Genomic DNA, 14,236 nt, shown 5'->3' on the forward strand with positions numbered 1-14,236 from the left:
CACCAAATAAGAGTGACAATCAATAAATGGGAAGTCTTAGTAATCTTCCCCACAACTGACGTTATGGATTTTCAGTACAAATTAATTATTCTTAGTCTCCTGGATTAGCCTCAGTTATTGTCATAAGTCGTTTTTCCCCATTGCATTCATTATACTGAAGTTTCAGCTTAATCGACTTGGCAGTGCACACACACAAGAATCTTATCGCCAACGCAAAATTTATTCAGGTTGGTTAAAATGGTCTGAATAATATGGATGCTGTTTTTTGTCTAATAAGTTAGTGATCACAGCTCAAGTTTAAGCATAAAAAGTCAAGCCATAAGCAAATCCATGCACTGTAGCTACTGACACTAGGTAGAACCTGTTCAAAGAGAATAATTCTCACCACCACTGAGGCAGATCAAGCCTTCTGGCTCCAAACATGACAGCAAAGCAAGAGATTGAAGTTGAGAAGATAAAGAAATCAGTCCAGGTCCAAATAAAGTAACATCTCCAATCCCTTCAGTTGTTTAAATAAAGTGTAATCACTGTTATGTGTTTTCACTTGAGGCCAAGTAGTGCTAACTCAGGCTAATTCCTGCTCTGTTTGATCAAAGCCAGTGTGGTACCCCGTGGTATCCCACATGGCTTAAAGCAAGAATGAGTCTGAGCTGTTGAATTAAAATTCAGAAAAGCTATAGGACTGGCTGCTATAGTGTCTGTAAGGCTTTCCATTTTCACTCTCACTGCATGCTTATATGTCTGCACAGCAGGTTTATCTTGATTTGCCTTTATTAAGACTTTATCAGTGCAATGCAAGTAAAGTCTGCATAGCTGTGACATTAGCATTAAAATTATGGGAAATCCATTTCTGAAATTAAAACCAAGCTCAAGCTGTTATCAGATGCAGAACCTGTCAGCTTTCCATCTCAGTATGTTGCAGATACTCATAGATTTGTTCAAATATGGCTAAATATCCCATCTCTGGCTGAGCTTTTGAGCTTTGATCAAAGCAATAGCTTGACATGTAAGCAGCAACATTTTGTCATATTTTGGCAAAATGATGAGAATTTGGAACATAGTGAGCACACAGATGGACAACACAGGAGTGGATTATGAGTGGCTGCGGAAGTTCTAAATGGTGAATTTAATACATTGGGAAAACCTTCTATCACTGTCTGGTGTACTGGCTAAAATGACATTAAGGGATTTGAAAGTATTTTATATGGCTTCTGTATTCTTGTGCACTCTATAAGGTTTTTGTAAAGAGAGAAGGCTGACGAACAGAAGGTCATCAAGGGGAGATGATTACAGGCCTGCGTCATCCATTAAGTCTGTGTTATTTTTCTTTTTATATGTGTGTGTATATATATATATACACGTGTGTGTGTGTGTGTGAGAATGTGTCTTTCAGGTAAAGCAGAGTCTTGCAATGGCTCTGTGGTAAAGTTTATTGTACAAGAAGAAGCAGTCCATTCAAAAGAACTACTTCCATCAGCTTTTATTGCATCGCTTCTTTATTGACAAGGGCAGAAAAATTACACCACTTTCCCCGACAGCATTGACTGTTTTCTTTTTCTTTTTTTAAAATGGAAATTTAAAATGTGCACTAAAGCAGGAAATGTAATCAAGTGCCAGGATCAAACGTGAAGTACTGCTTTTGCAACACGTGTTGCCTGGAAGAAACATAAAAGATGGTTCAATAAAGACAAAGCCCCACAAAACACTGTTCACAAATATAAAGAAAAAGTGTGCGTTTGTGCAGAACTTCCCCACTCCTTCCCAAAAAAGAAGTGTGTGCAGAATGGAGCAGAGTTAAATTAGTTTGAATGCTACCGACGTCTGAACCACTGGCTATTTCTTCACATGAAATATTTCCCCATGTACACTAAACTGCATGTACCCTGGAAATAACAAGTCTTACTGGTGGTACTGTGCAAGCTCACAGTAATGGAAGAACACAAAAGACGTATAAAACCCATTAAAACATTACATGAACATGGAGCTGAAAACAACTGAGCAAGCAGAACAACACAGTCGATCTGCTGAACATGTTTTATGAGACATGAAAAAAAACAGACACCTTCAGTGTATCTGAATTTGTTTGTACCATTACCATTTGGGAAGTCAGTGAGGATTATGAACATATTAGTGTAGTATGTCTGCTGGACATTGCAGCTCCCTTTCCCTGCAGCAACTAGCTGTGTTGTTCTATAATTAGATTTCCAAACCACGGTACCCCTGAGAAAGCCTAAACTGCTTGCATGAAATGGATAAGGTAGAGCTGTTTGAATACAGCTAGCTTTTTTTTTATTGTCTTTTTAATCCTTTAAATACTAGAGTGTCAAAATTTGTATCTACTGATCAGCCACTTCTTATATTTTCTGTTTATGGACAGCCCTGTATGAAGTTTTTTGAAAGCTGTTTTGGTAAGTAACATCCCTCATGTGCTTTTCCTTCCTCCATGACCTTTATCACCAGATGTGTCTCTGCTTATTTTGAGTCCTGCAGCCGTCGGTGTAAAGACTGCCCAGTAGAGGTGCATGAGTAGAACACAAATCTTTTCTTTAATGCCCTCACACTTTCAGTTTGGTATTTATAATGTGCATGTAACTTAGATTGCTGGTTTGTTACACACAACCTGCCGAGGCATAGAATAGAAAAAATCCAAATGACACAGTGGTCACCAAGTAAAAGTACAATTAAGCCAACCAAGAAAATGTGATGATATACTGTATTATAGGGAGACTGCAAAGTAATATCTCTTCAGCTGCTCTGAAATACATCCAGAGAGCAGGACAAAAATAATTTTCTGACAGAAGGATGAAAAGAGCGGTCAGAAGAAACAAATAGTTAACCTTAAAAGACTTCTAGCTCAGAGGATTGTAAAAAGCAAGAAAACACAGTTGGAGAAGAACTATTGAATAGTTTGAGGTTATATTTGGGGCAGACACATAAGTTTAAAACAGTGTCTTTTTTCAAATTACACAGTAAGGAAGACATTTCAAGATCTTTTGGTGTCTGTGCTTTGGGATATTGTATTCCCATAAACAACTTTCTGTTCAGCTGGAAGGATCACCAGATGTAGCTAATGATCACTTCTTGCCTGCATACAAATGTGTGCGTGTGTGTGTGTGTGTGTGTGTGTGTGTGAATGAACATTGGGCGAGGAATTACTCAAGCCTGCTGAATTCAGTCAAAACAGAAGCCAGACTGAGCTGTGAAAAATGTGTGTCACTGTGTAGGTGGGTAAGACAGGTCGCAGGAGTGGTGCTATAGCAAGAATAAAGCCTGTCAGCCAGAATGTTGTCGCAGTGCACTTTACAATAGTCTCCACTGCCAGAGTTTCACTCAAATGCAGTTTAGAGCTCTTAACTATGTCTCAGAGAACTAAGAAACTGCACAGAGACAGACACGCACTTTGTGCTAATTTCAGGTAAGTTATTGTTAATTGCAAATGTAAATAATGACCTATGATAAACTGTGCAGTACAAAATATGCATTCAAAATTTGGGGCAGCACAGTTGCTTCATAGCAAGAAGGTCCGGAGTTCAATTCCACCATCAGGCCGGGGTCTTTCTGTGTGGAGTTTCCATGTTCTCGCTGTGTTTGCGTGGGTTCTCTCCTGGTACTCTGGCTTCCTCCCACAGTCCAAAGACATGCAGTTAGTGGGGATAGGTTAATTGGTAACTCTAAACTGCCCATGGGCAGGCTATCTCTCTGTGTTAGCCCTGCGACAGACTGGCGACCTGTCCAGGGTGTACCCTGCCTCTTGCCCAAAGACAGCTGGGATAGGCTCCAGCTCCCCCGTGACCATGAAAAGCGGAAGAGAATGGATGGATGTTTTGGAAAAAACAAAGGGCTTTAACAGCCACAGTGTTGGGTGGGCACTACTGAAACTATTCAGTGAGCCCCCCACCCCCACCCAATATATAATTATTCAACCATAAAAGCTCACACTCACACTGTGTAAAACACTGAGAAAAAACAAAATCCAAAGTTTCCTGAGTGTGACAAACAATTTCAATTAGAACTCAGCATCCGTAAATGGAAGGACAGAAAATCCACGGCCCTCTCTGATGACACATAAGCACCACAGATAGTCCATCCAGAATCAGGAATGTGCATTCGAGGAGGCCCATCAACAGCGCCACAGAGAGATTCTACAGGCTGAAAATAACTGCGGATCAGGAGGAGCAATCAGTGGGCTGCATGTTGTGTGAAGACAAGTGGGGGGCTGATTACCTCCAGTTGGTTTGCCCTGGAAAACTGATGCCAAATCAGTTTTTCAAGTTGCACCTTGGACAAACATGCTGCAAAGGTTTTACCATTGGAAAGCATTCATGGAGCCGTTCCACAGTGGATGAGTTCTGGCACTGAATTCATTCTAATAATTTGAAAGGTTGGCAGCTGTGTTTGCACATCCTCAGAATCGTGCATTTGTGAGATTTGTCATGTATAAACCCAAGGTCGGATATTTTACCTTAGTTATATTGCAAAATGAAGCCAAATTAATCAAACAAAAACCAAATCAAATGAGCAAAAAAGGGGAAGCTTATGTTTTTAGTAAATCCAAGATTCATGAATACCTTGTAATGTAAAGTGGGCCAACTAAGTGGAAAAAAGGAAAAACAAACAAAGCAAGATTTGAACCAGAAGACTGAACAGGGAAAGATTTTACATCCTCTTTACTATTTTTATTCATAACCTGCATTCTGTTCCTCAAATGTCAACCTGATATACTTGCAATTTAAAAAATGAATGTATGGAATTTCAAATACATGGGTTAAAATAAGAATCTCTTGGTCTGGCTGCACAGCTTTTGTATGTATTGATGGGAACATTACAGGGTTCAGCAGAGGCTGAGAAGTTAAGTAGCTGAGCAAGTAAATTCTGATACCACTGCCCCCTGTATTGACTTCTCTGGGCATCCAGCTGTATATGTACTAGAAGCATTACTCAAACCAAAACAGCTTGACTACAGCTTGATGTACTTCCCAGATCGATGATGGTGATGTCTAGTTTTGGATAGTTTCCTCCACAAGTTGAGGGACAGAGACATTAGCCGGGATAATCAGTGGACTGAGATGCAATAACTGTTTGGACTGCATTCTGAGGCAACTAATCACAAGGAGATTGTGTCCAGTGTCAAAGTGCATTTGCATCAGTGTTGGTTAATAATGTGCATGTTTTACTCTCTTTTACCTTTGAAACTCACTTGGCCTCTTAGACCATCTGGCACTAATCTGCTAATCATTCTGAATCCAAACTCAACTAAACAGCATTTGCTTGGCCATATGCGAAGGAAATATGTTACATACGCAAAAATAAACTCATCTTACTGACATTATAGACATACATTTTTCCATCCTCAGATTTCTGTCCCTGCGCTCTAAGCGTGAGACATTCATGTTCTTGTTCACAATAAGGCAATTTCACTTTATCCCACTGACTGCTTTTCATTGTGACAACAACTAAAATCCTTTTTTTTTTTTACTTTAAATGATGCATCATGACAGCCTCTACGGACCAGATGACTGTTCTCGATAAAACAGTTTCTCGCTGACTGCATCTGAAAAGTTCTGGCTGTAAAGGACTGCAATTAATGATTGACAGAAACAGCCTCTTTGGCTCCTAACCCTGATAGAAAACACGGTTCAAAAGTTTGACTCCTGTGTGCCCACTTCAAACTTCCATGTATTTTTCAATTTTCTCTGTAGCGAGTAAATATCAGGGGTGTCAAACTGGAAGTGTAAGGGTAACCTGAGGGCACAGTGGTCCTATCTGGCAACACACAGAGCCCAGCGTGACACTGTCTCAGTCCACAGGAGCTAAAGGCTGATTGATGGTAAGAGCTTCTCTCCCTGTTGAAGGATAGAGGAAAAGACCAGAGACCAGCAGGGAAAAAAAGGAAAAAGGACAGATATTGTGCGTGAAATGAGCACAAATGTCTCATTAAAAATCTCCATGTGGCTTGCCGATGTTTAACTTTATGACAGACATTAGATCTCTGCACGGTGCAGATACATACTGAAGAAGTTGGCGGGGAAATACGCCTTTAACTAAATCAGTCGGACAGGTAGAAGATTAGGTGTAGCTGTAGCTCTTCTGTGTGAAGTTTCCCTGTCAGCCTTTCCTGGAGACGGAGGAGCAGCATGTGGCCCTGTGTGATACAGGCAGAGGCTGTCGGGGGTCCAGTAGCAGGTGACCTATGCATCCCTCCTCTGCTGGGTCCTGTTTATGTACTGCTCCCTTTTTTATCACACCTAACCACAGGCCTAATTAACAGGCTTTTCAACAGAGTCCAGGGTCCATCCAACAAGGTGTGCTGTACATTAATACCCTAACACCACTAACCGGAGTCCCTCAGAACCATGCCAATTAATCCTAATATAATTAGAAAGTGGTGAAGTTCAGGGAGTCAGATATTTACTGTATATCAGCTTTCCTCCTAGTCATCGCTGCCCCAGAGTTAACCGCTGGAGGTTTTGTTTGATATGAGACTCACAGATTATTGTTTGGCATTGATTCAAGGATATGTCTGCCGTTAAATGATGAAGCACATTAAGTTATTTTTATTTATTTATTTTTTGGTGAAGGTAGAGTTAAGTACGGGCGGAACAAGGTTGGAGGAGAATTAGTGGGATGCCAAACCAGCTGTGCTATTTATGTAATTTACATCATTTGCTTCCTGTTATTAAAGCTCGGGAGCCCCTGTGCATTTTTTATTAACCTTCTATGTTGTGAAGGCTTGCACTGCAAGTTTACTATCAGCCTTTTTGCACAGCCTCTGACTTTTAAGCTCACACTGCAGAGATTAACTGATGAACCATGACGTGGTCCTCACATTAAAAATAAGCACGGTCAGGTTTGTCCATTTATAATTACAAAAAAAATACTTCAGGCACTTCTGCATATCAAATGACAACAAATGAGGTAGAAAAACAGCCCAAGTAGAATCAGTTAGGAGCTTCCAGTTTTGAATGAAATCTTTATTTTCTGAGCGCACAGGCGTCCGAGGGGACTGGCTACTACACTTTCCATGCACACTATAGAAAGTAGCACAGCAGTGTCTGCAGCTGTTCATAAAGACATCCTCAAGGGAGTATAATCCCTACCCGAAATGAGAGAATATCAGCTTGGATTTGCAGATGCAATCATCAGGCAGATTGTACATATGGCTTGAAACTGGCTAAAACAAAAGAAAGAAAGATGGAATTATTATCTGATAAATACTTTAGTAATGAATGTAGATTTACACAGAAATGCTGGAGCTTTACTTCTTGAGGCACAAAAAGTCATTCCCATTCTCACTGTATTTTGAAACCAGTCTGCCCTTTTGCAGTCACCGACCTTTTCACACGATGCGCACTGTGGCAAGATCAGAGGCGTCTCTCGCTGAGTGCTGGAGAGGCTCGATTTGGGACGCGTTTCCAAGAAGTGAAAAAAAAAAGTTTTCTCCAACGTGTAGACAAAGTATCTAGAAGCGCACCACATTTTTCCCATCAGACCCTCTAATCCCTCATACTGTCTTCTCCATCTATTTGACATGAGCCTGCTCCATTAGTAGGATTTTAAGCCCTAGGCAAGATTTAAACACAGAGCAGGTTTTGAACAGGATGTTGGTTTAAGCAGTGCGCTCATTCTCTTCGCTCTCAGCAGAAAGTCTCACTGTGCTGGCATAAAGGCTGTGACCTATTTTAGCTCACACAGCTCCAGTCCTTTAAAGGGTGTGTCTAAATGTCACGCCAAATCAATCAGCAGAAATAACTGTTGAGTGTTGCCAGCAGAAATTTTATGACCCTTAAGGCTCAAAAAGCGAAAAAGAAACACACTGCACAACTGTACATGGCGACTTGATGGGGAGGTGGCCCTGTAAAGACTGAATAAAACATTTGCAGTCTGCCTTGCTTTAATTTTATTGAGCATCTGTGTCCCTGGGTCAGACGTGTGCATTCAGCTACACTGCTGTCTGCCACCTTGCCTGTTTTAATGCCACAGTACAAGGGATGAGTCATATGTTTTTGCAATCCATGCTCACACCAACACCTGGTTAGGTAACCTTGTAACACATTATTATCACTGGGTCTGAATAAGAGCCTTACTCACGCACTGGTATAGGTTTATAGGAAGCAATAATTGTCACAGCTCTTGAATATTATCATTTTAAAGCATATCTGTGGTTCAGATAGTTGAGGCAAAACATACCCATAAAATAAATTCCAGCGTCAACAAAATATTTGGTAGCAGACCTTTCAGTTCATTTTCAAAGCCTTTTCTTAAGAACTGAAAGCATATTTCATGTGAAATATAAATATTTTTGCTCTTACATCCAAATTGTGTGCCACTATTTCAGCTTCTTTAGTTGGGAGCCCTGCGGGTTGTTTGTGTCGATAACACCCCTTACAGCTCTTGAGGTGCCGTTTGCACTTCAGCTGCAATCTCCTGCTTGCCTCGACCCGTTGTCTCACCACCTACCTCGACCAGAGCTGTCACCCACATTTCACTCTCACCAAGCTGTTTCCTCCCATCTCTCCAAAGCCTCCTGTCCCACAAGTCATTTATCACCCTGTTTGGACAACTCACCCCCGCTCTTCCCCCTCCTGTAGCAAAAGCATGATTTCTAATTAAACCTTCTAACTGGGAGGTTAAGAGCCAATTTCATGCACCTTACTCTTGATAAATAGGCAGTAGCCCATTCACTCCTTTAGCCCTTTCCCTATCTGTTGTGCCCAGGCTACTCTAGCCTTGCCAGTCTTCAGCCTGCTTGATTCCTCCGAGTTCCACTTCTCCCATATAAGTTTCTTCAGTAATAACATCAATTATTCATCGTTCTTCAGAAATGTCATTAATGGTGAGTCAATGGGTGGGGGGGCAATGAAGTGAAAAGACACCCGTATAGACCATTTATTACTGAAATAATTCTAATAAGCATAATAGGAAGCATATCAATTCAAACCCCTTCCAACCACATTTATGAGCTCCCAGGTCGAAGTTCTAAAACTGTTCTGCAACAGTTCAGATTTTCTTCAGGGATTGTGCTCAAACATTAATTATTTGGCTGTTATATGAATCATCGATTCCCTCGATGGAATGTAAAACATGATAAAAAAAAGAAAAGCTATTCATTTACTAAAGGTAGAAGAATAGGCAGAAGCATTGATTAGGGTCTTTGTCAAATAGTCATGCCTGAAGGCTCTGTTGGACTGGGGATTAATTACCATCTTTGCTCAGGAAAAGGAAACATTGATCTGAGTGAATGAAGAAAAAGAGGATTAATGACAGGCAGCTTTATGTTGATTAAGATTAAGTAGGACAGAAAAAAACTGATTTCAATGTCTGACATAGAGTGATATGATTGGTGTTTTCAATTAGAAGGCTACGCCCAAATTATGTGCTAAACTGTCTGGGTACTTTTTTCATTACTGATCAGTTATGTTTACAGTCCTGAATTGTATTTCCTTTAGATATTTCCTTATATTATATCAAGTTTCTTCACCAGTTGAGAAAATTCCTAGTTCTTAAGCTACATAATCCATTTAACAAGATTAAAAGTCTACAGCCACTTTCAGCAGCTGTGTCAAAGGGAAAGTATGTTGATTTAAACACCTGCCATCAGGTCTTACGCTGCTGCATATGTTAGAAAAGAAGAAAGAAGCTGTTGGTTAAGAGAAAGAAAAACTCAGCAACACACTCCCCTAAGCTGCAAGCTAGCAGGCTAAGGCTACATTAAGGCTTCTTTGCATAAAACACTCAAATCTCTGACTTCTCTGACTTTTAACATTTAGAGGTTGAGTTGCACTGAAGGTAATGCAGGTAATATAGGTTTGATGTGGCATAAAAAGCTAATGTCTTTGGGTATTCTATATTTCTTTTCAGACCTTTTTAAACTACAGGCAGACAGTTTTATAGCAGCTGGCACATTTTCTTGACACTGATGTTGTCTAGCTGTTTGGTGTCTGAGGCTGCTAATGTTATAAAAATGATATAATAGGTTATCTCAGAATTTCAGCACTTTTTACATATTAGAGTAAAGACCACAGATAATTATAGATTACTGAGCATTTGGGGGAGTGGGAAGAAAGCCTTGCATATAACGGGACAAAACCTCTGGCAGAATCAAGCTAATGGACAGTGAGAAATATGACAATAAAACAAAATACATGAAGAAAACAGAGCAAATTTCCCTGTAATCCATCAAATAATTAAAGTACCACATCCACATTTTCCATTTTCCACCATGTGAATGTTTTTTCTTTGGAGTAGCCTCGACCAACCTGCGGAGACACTCTCAGAAATGAAAACAGTGAATGCCACATAATTAGTAATATCAGCCACCAGAGCTATTATAATTCCAGTTTGGCACAAATCTGAATGATCCTTTAAGCTTATTTATTTTAACATATCACATATATGAACACACCATCCTCTTATTTTTCGCTGCAACTTCCCCACAGAGATCAATAAAATTTAATCTCATCCCATCTTATTAAGATTTAGTCTCACAGTACACTTAGCGCGCGCAGAGATAATTAGGGAGACTACACGCCACCCTGCAAGATGCTCGCCTAATTAAGAGCAAGCCAACATTCAAATTTTGCTGACACATCATTTCCCTTTTTACATATAATTAGATTTGGTAATTCTTGAAGTTCTTGAGGATTAAACATAGACATATACTAAAAGTATTCATTGTGAGGTCGGGACTTCACGTTTGCTTCAAACTGCTTTAAGGTCGGACGAACGGTTTTTGCTGATTTAGGAAAGCTAAAGCTTTTTTCTCTTAAACCGAGGCTGAAGTTGGGATCGAGGTACATTTTCAGTGCCATATGTCTATCAGAAAGATTAAGCCAAAGCAATGAAGCAGACTTGGAAACTTGGAGCACTGACAGGAAAGAGAACTCACTAAATTAGGTGCAGATCACTTTAAAAGTGCGAGGCAGGTTTTAGCTTTGCCGGGTGGATGCACTCTCTGCATGCCTTTTAATTTCCCAATGTTTTGTTAAAAACAATCACCTGCGCCTTATTAGGAAGAGATCTCTTGTCAGCAACACTTTTTAATTTAAACTTCACATCACAGCCCTGTGCAAATACAAGGTGTTGACTGAGTAGCCTCACCTCTAATTTCAAATAAACGAGAAGTTCTGTTCACACATTATAGGCAATAATTAACAGGATGTCCTCATTTTATAATAAAACCTAATCATTTTTGCTACTTTTGTCAGAGGTTTTCACCATTTTTTATTTCTTTTCCATTTGTGAATAATTATTGTAACCCTAGAAAACATTCCCTACAAAGAAACCCATTTAAAGCACTCCAGAAATTGTATGCATGTCAACCTAGAATTGAAGCTTACATACTTTTCTGTATCAGTCCTCTCCTGAGTGCTCAGCTGTAAAAGCGAAGTCCTTTTCACAGCGCTGTCATGGGAAAAGTGATGAGTTACAAACAACAGATAATGACGGAGCCCATTTCGAAGGATAAATTCTAAATCTGTCATCAGAGCGAGAGGCTGAAATTTACACATTCAAATTTATAGAGATTCCTATTACCAGATATTCAATCACCATTTTGTACTGTGTGGTCTTTGGTTTTTCACTGTGAAGGAAGTGAAATCCAATTTACTTTCTCTGTAGCTGTGTAAACACAAATAGGGTGAGAAAAAATTACCCAAATAAAAATAAATAAATAAATGGGATTAGAAAAAATAGATGAGACATAATATTTGCTTTGGAATAAAAAGCAAAAGCGGCAGCCAAAGCAATGCAAGAGGACTGCACTTATATATGCTGTGTCTAATGGAAAGGCAGTACTGCTACAACCAAAAGCTTTGACCACTGCTGAAAGAGTAGTTTTGTTTGTTCCAACACACATCTACCCTCACTCCGCCTGATACACAAAAAAAGCTAGCTGCATTCAGCATCACCCTTTGAGAGCCCCTTTACTTTAGTGTTCCTGGAATAAACATTCATTCACATGCTTGATCTCTGTGTCGTTCTCCAAGTGAGTCACAAGGTCAGCCAGAACTGTGTATTTTAAAGAGCCTGTCAGAGGTAGAAATGGCCATTTAAGCGGACAGTGCGGTGAGAGTCACTGTAATAATGTAATATACAATAGCTGGTATTCAAAGGAAATGCAACCTGCTTGTTTTCGGTCACTTCGCGTTGACATGCCCTCCTTTTAACCGAACATTAACCATTTGATTTTTGACCTAAAACACTGGCCAATCAGCATCAAACCTTCTTTAAGTATATACTTCACAGTAATGGTGTTTACATTCTTTCTCAGTTACTTTGAAATAGCGATGGGAAGGTTGACCTCATTTCACGATTAAATATAACACGAAATGTGTTTATGTTATTGCACTGTGACAGAGAGCTGAGGTCATGGTGAAGCAGAAGGTTTGCAGTAAAGAGAGCTTTGCTTTTTTTGAGATAACTGAGCTTTTCTTCAGCATCAGGCTGGCTTCACCTACTGTGTGTAGCAGATGTCCATGAACAACATGTTACTATTAGATGTAAGAGTATTATCAGTGTTTAGTGTGGATGAATGTCCATGCGGTAAATTAATTTAGCCAAGTGGAAAGCTTAAAATTTGACTTTTAGTGTAATGTATGGCATTGAATCCATCTCAGTGGTGTCTAAGATAACTTCAACAACCAACAAGTACAGCTCCAGAGACAGGATTGATAGTTTACCTTAGGTTAAGGTTTTTTTTTGTTTTTTTTTTAATCTAATTGAGCAGAACAGGAACTACTCAGACATAACTGTTTGTGCCTCGGGTTTGGCCTATTCTTTCTTCATTTTAAAGGTATTCACCTTCAAGATCTTGCCTAATGATTACAAAGACAGAAAAAACACAAACTGCAAAGCACAGAAAGTAATGGAGATTACATGCCATGTAGATTTATGGCAATTTCCATGACATTAACTAACAAAGACGATATTATATCTCCCTGTCAGTTTTGAATGCACCCACTAGAGAATCCATCCACTTTGCACTTCTTACCGTTTAATGTTTTCAGCTTTTGTGTCACTGGTGATGAGATGAGACCCTTACAGGGATGCAAAATACAAGGCAACATGTGGCCTTGTTATGATATTACCCAGCAGTCCTATTGACTTAAAGTGTTTGGATTTTAACAGGTGCATGGCAAATCTCTTGGTTGAAATTATAACAGCCTATTTGCCATGTGGTCGACAGTGGCAGTTTGTAGTTTCAATTGAATTTTATCTCAGCAGCCAGCTATTTGCAGATCATTACACAGGGAGTGCAAGCCCTAGATTGCCACTAGAGCAACGTCGGGCTTGTGCTGGTTTGTTTGCTCATTCATTTATTTATGCTATTCAAATCTCAACACCAGTGCTGTTCATTTGGGATGCTAACAAACTGGTTCAAGGTTGTTGCAGTGGGACGGAAAGAGAGAAGGAGAGAGCTAGCAGAGCATTTGGTGCCAGCTTGCTTCATTTCTGTGCTGGCAAGCTTTGTCACACACCCACACCACGATGCCATCACATGAAATGTTAATTTGAGAAGTCTAATGTTGTGGGACAAGGGCTGAATCGCTGCCAGAATATGCAGAGCCAGGAAGGCAAAGGCCAACACCAATGAACTGGAGAGATATGCTGCTGCTAGTTCAACTGCCTGTGGCCAGCTGCCCACGACAGAACACACTCTGAACACAGAGGGATATTTCTCAGTCTCTTTGACAGACAGGTATCAACTCTTATTTCTTCTCTGCATATTTTCCAGGCATGCAACTCTGAACACGCACACTTTCCTGGGTGGACAGCAGTATTGTAATTAACCTACAGCACGCTGCTTGGTACAGAAGTAAGCCACACTTGCTGTTTTTACCAGCGGCTAAAAAGCCTCACTCACAAATCAGATGTAACAATAGCTAATGTGAAGCTGACGTTCGAACTTTGTGGAACATTTTCTCTTTTCAGTCAGCACACCTCCACAGATGTTCAGAGACTGTCTAGCTTCAGCACTGTTTGCCGCAGGGAACATCTGGCACCACCCACGATCTGGATTCTTCTCCCTTGCAAATGTGTTACAGGAAGAGGATTTCAAAATCACGTGGACGGGAAAAAGAGCACTGATTATGGGTCCACGGAGGAGAAAGTTTGTATGGCTGACCATTCACAATGTCATGTGGAGGTTTTTTGCTTTTACTAAATATAACCAGTATCATTCATAAATACAGCAAATTTATAAAAGCAGCTGTAAAGTTTGTTTAAAATGTTAAAAGAT

General features: G+C 40.0%; 1 protein-coding gene and 1 long non-coding RNA gene across 2 annotated transcripts in view; one reads left to right on the forward strand and one right to left on the reverse strand.

Annotated features, from left to right (window-relative positions):
- Positions 1-13,995, forward strand: part of treh (trehalase (brush-border membrane glycoprotein)) — a 51,635-nt gene extending 37,640 nt beyond the window's left edge. Inside the window, exons 13-14 of the transcript XR_311804.2 lie at positions 13,733-13,813; positions 13,930-13,995. The gene's annotated coding sequence lies outside the window, so the exon portion shown is untranslated. The remainder of the gene's footprint in view (positions 1-13,732; positions 13,814-13,929) is intronic.
- Positions 6,954-7,675, reverse strand: LOC102207052 (uncharacterized). The gene is made up of 2 exons (XR_311803.1): positions 7,333-7,675; positions 6,954-7,171 (listed from the first exon to the last, which is right to left on the reverse strand). It is a non-coding gene; the product is annotated as an uncharacterized LOC102207052 (long non-coding RNA).
- Positions 13,996-14,236: the final 241 nt, after the last annotated feature.

The sequence above is a fragment of the Pundamilia nyererei genome, unplaced genomic scaffold (assembly GCF_000239375.1).
Source record: "Pundamilia nyererei isolate P.nyererei 1_Seehausen unplaced genomic scaffold, PunNye1.0 scaffold00066, whole genome shotgun sequence".
NCBI lineage: Eukaryota > Metazoa > Chordata > Actinopteri > Cichliformes > Cichlidae > Pundamilia > Pundamilia nyererei.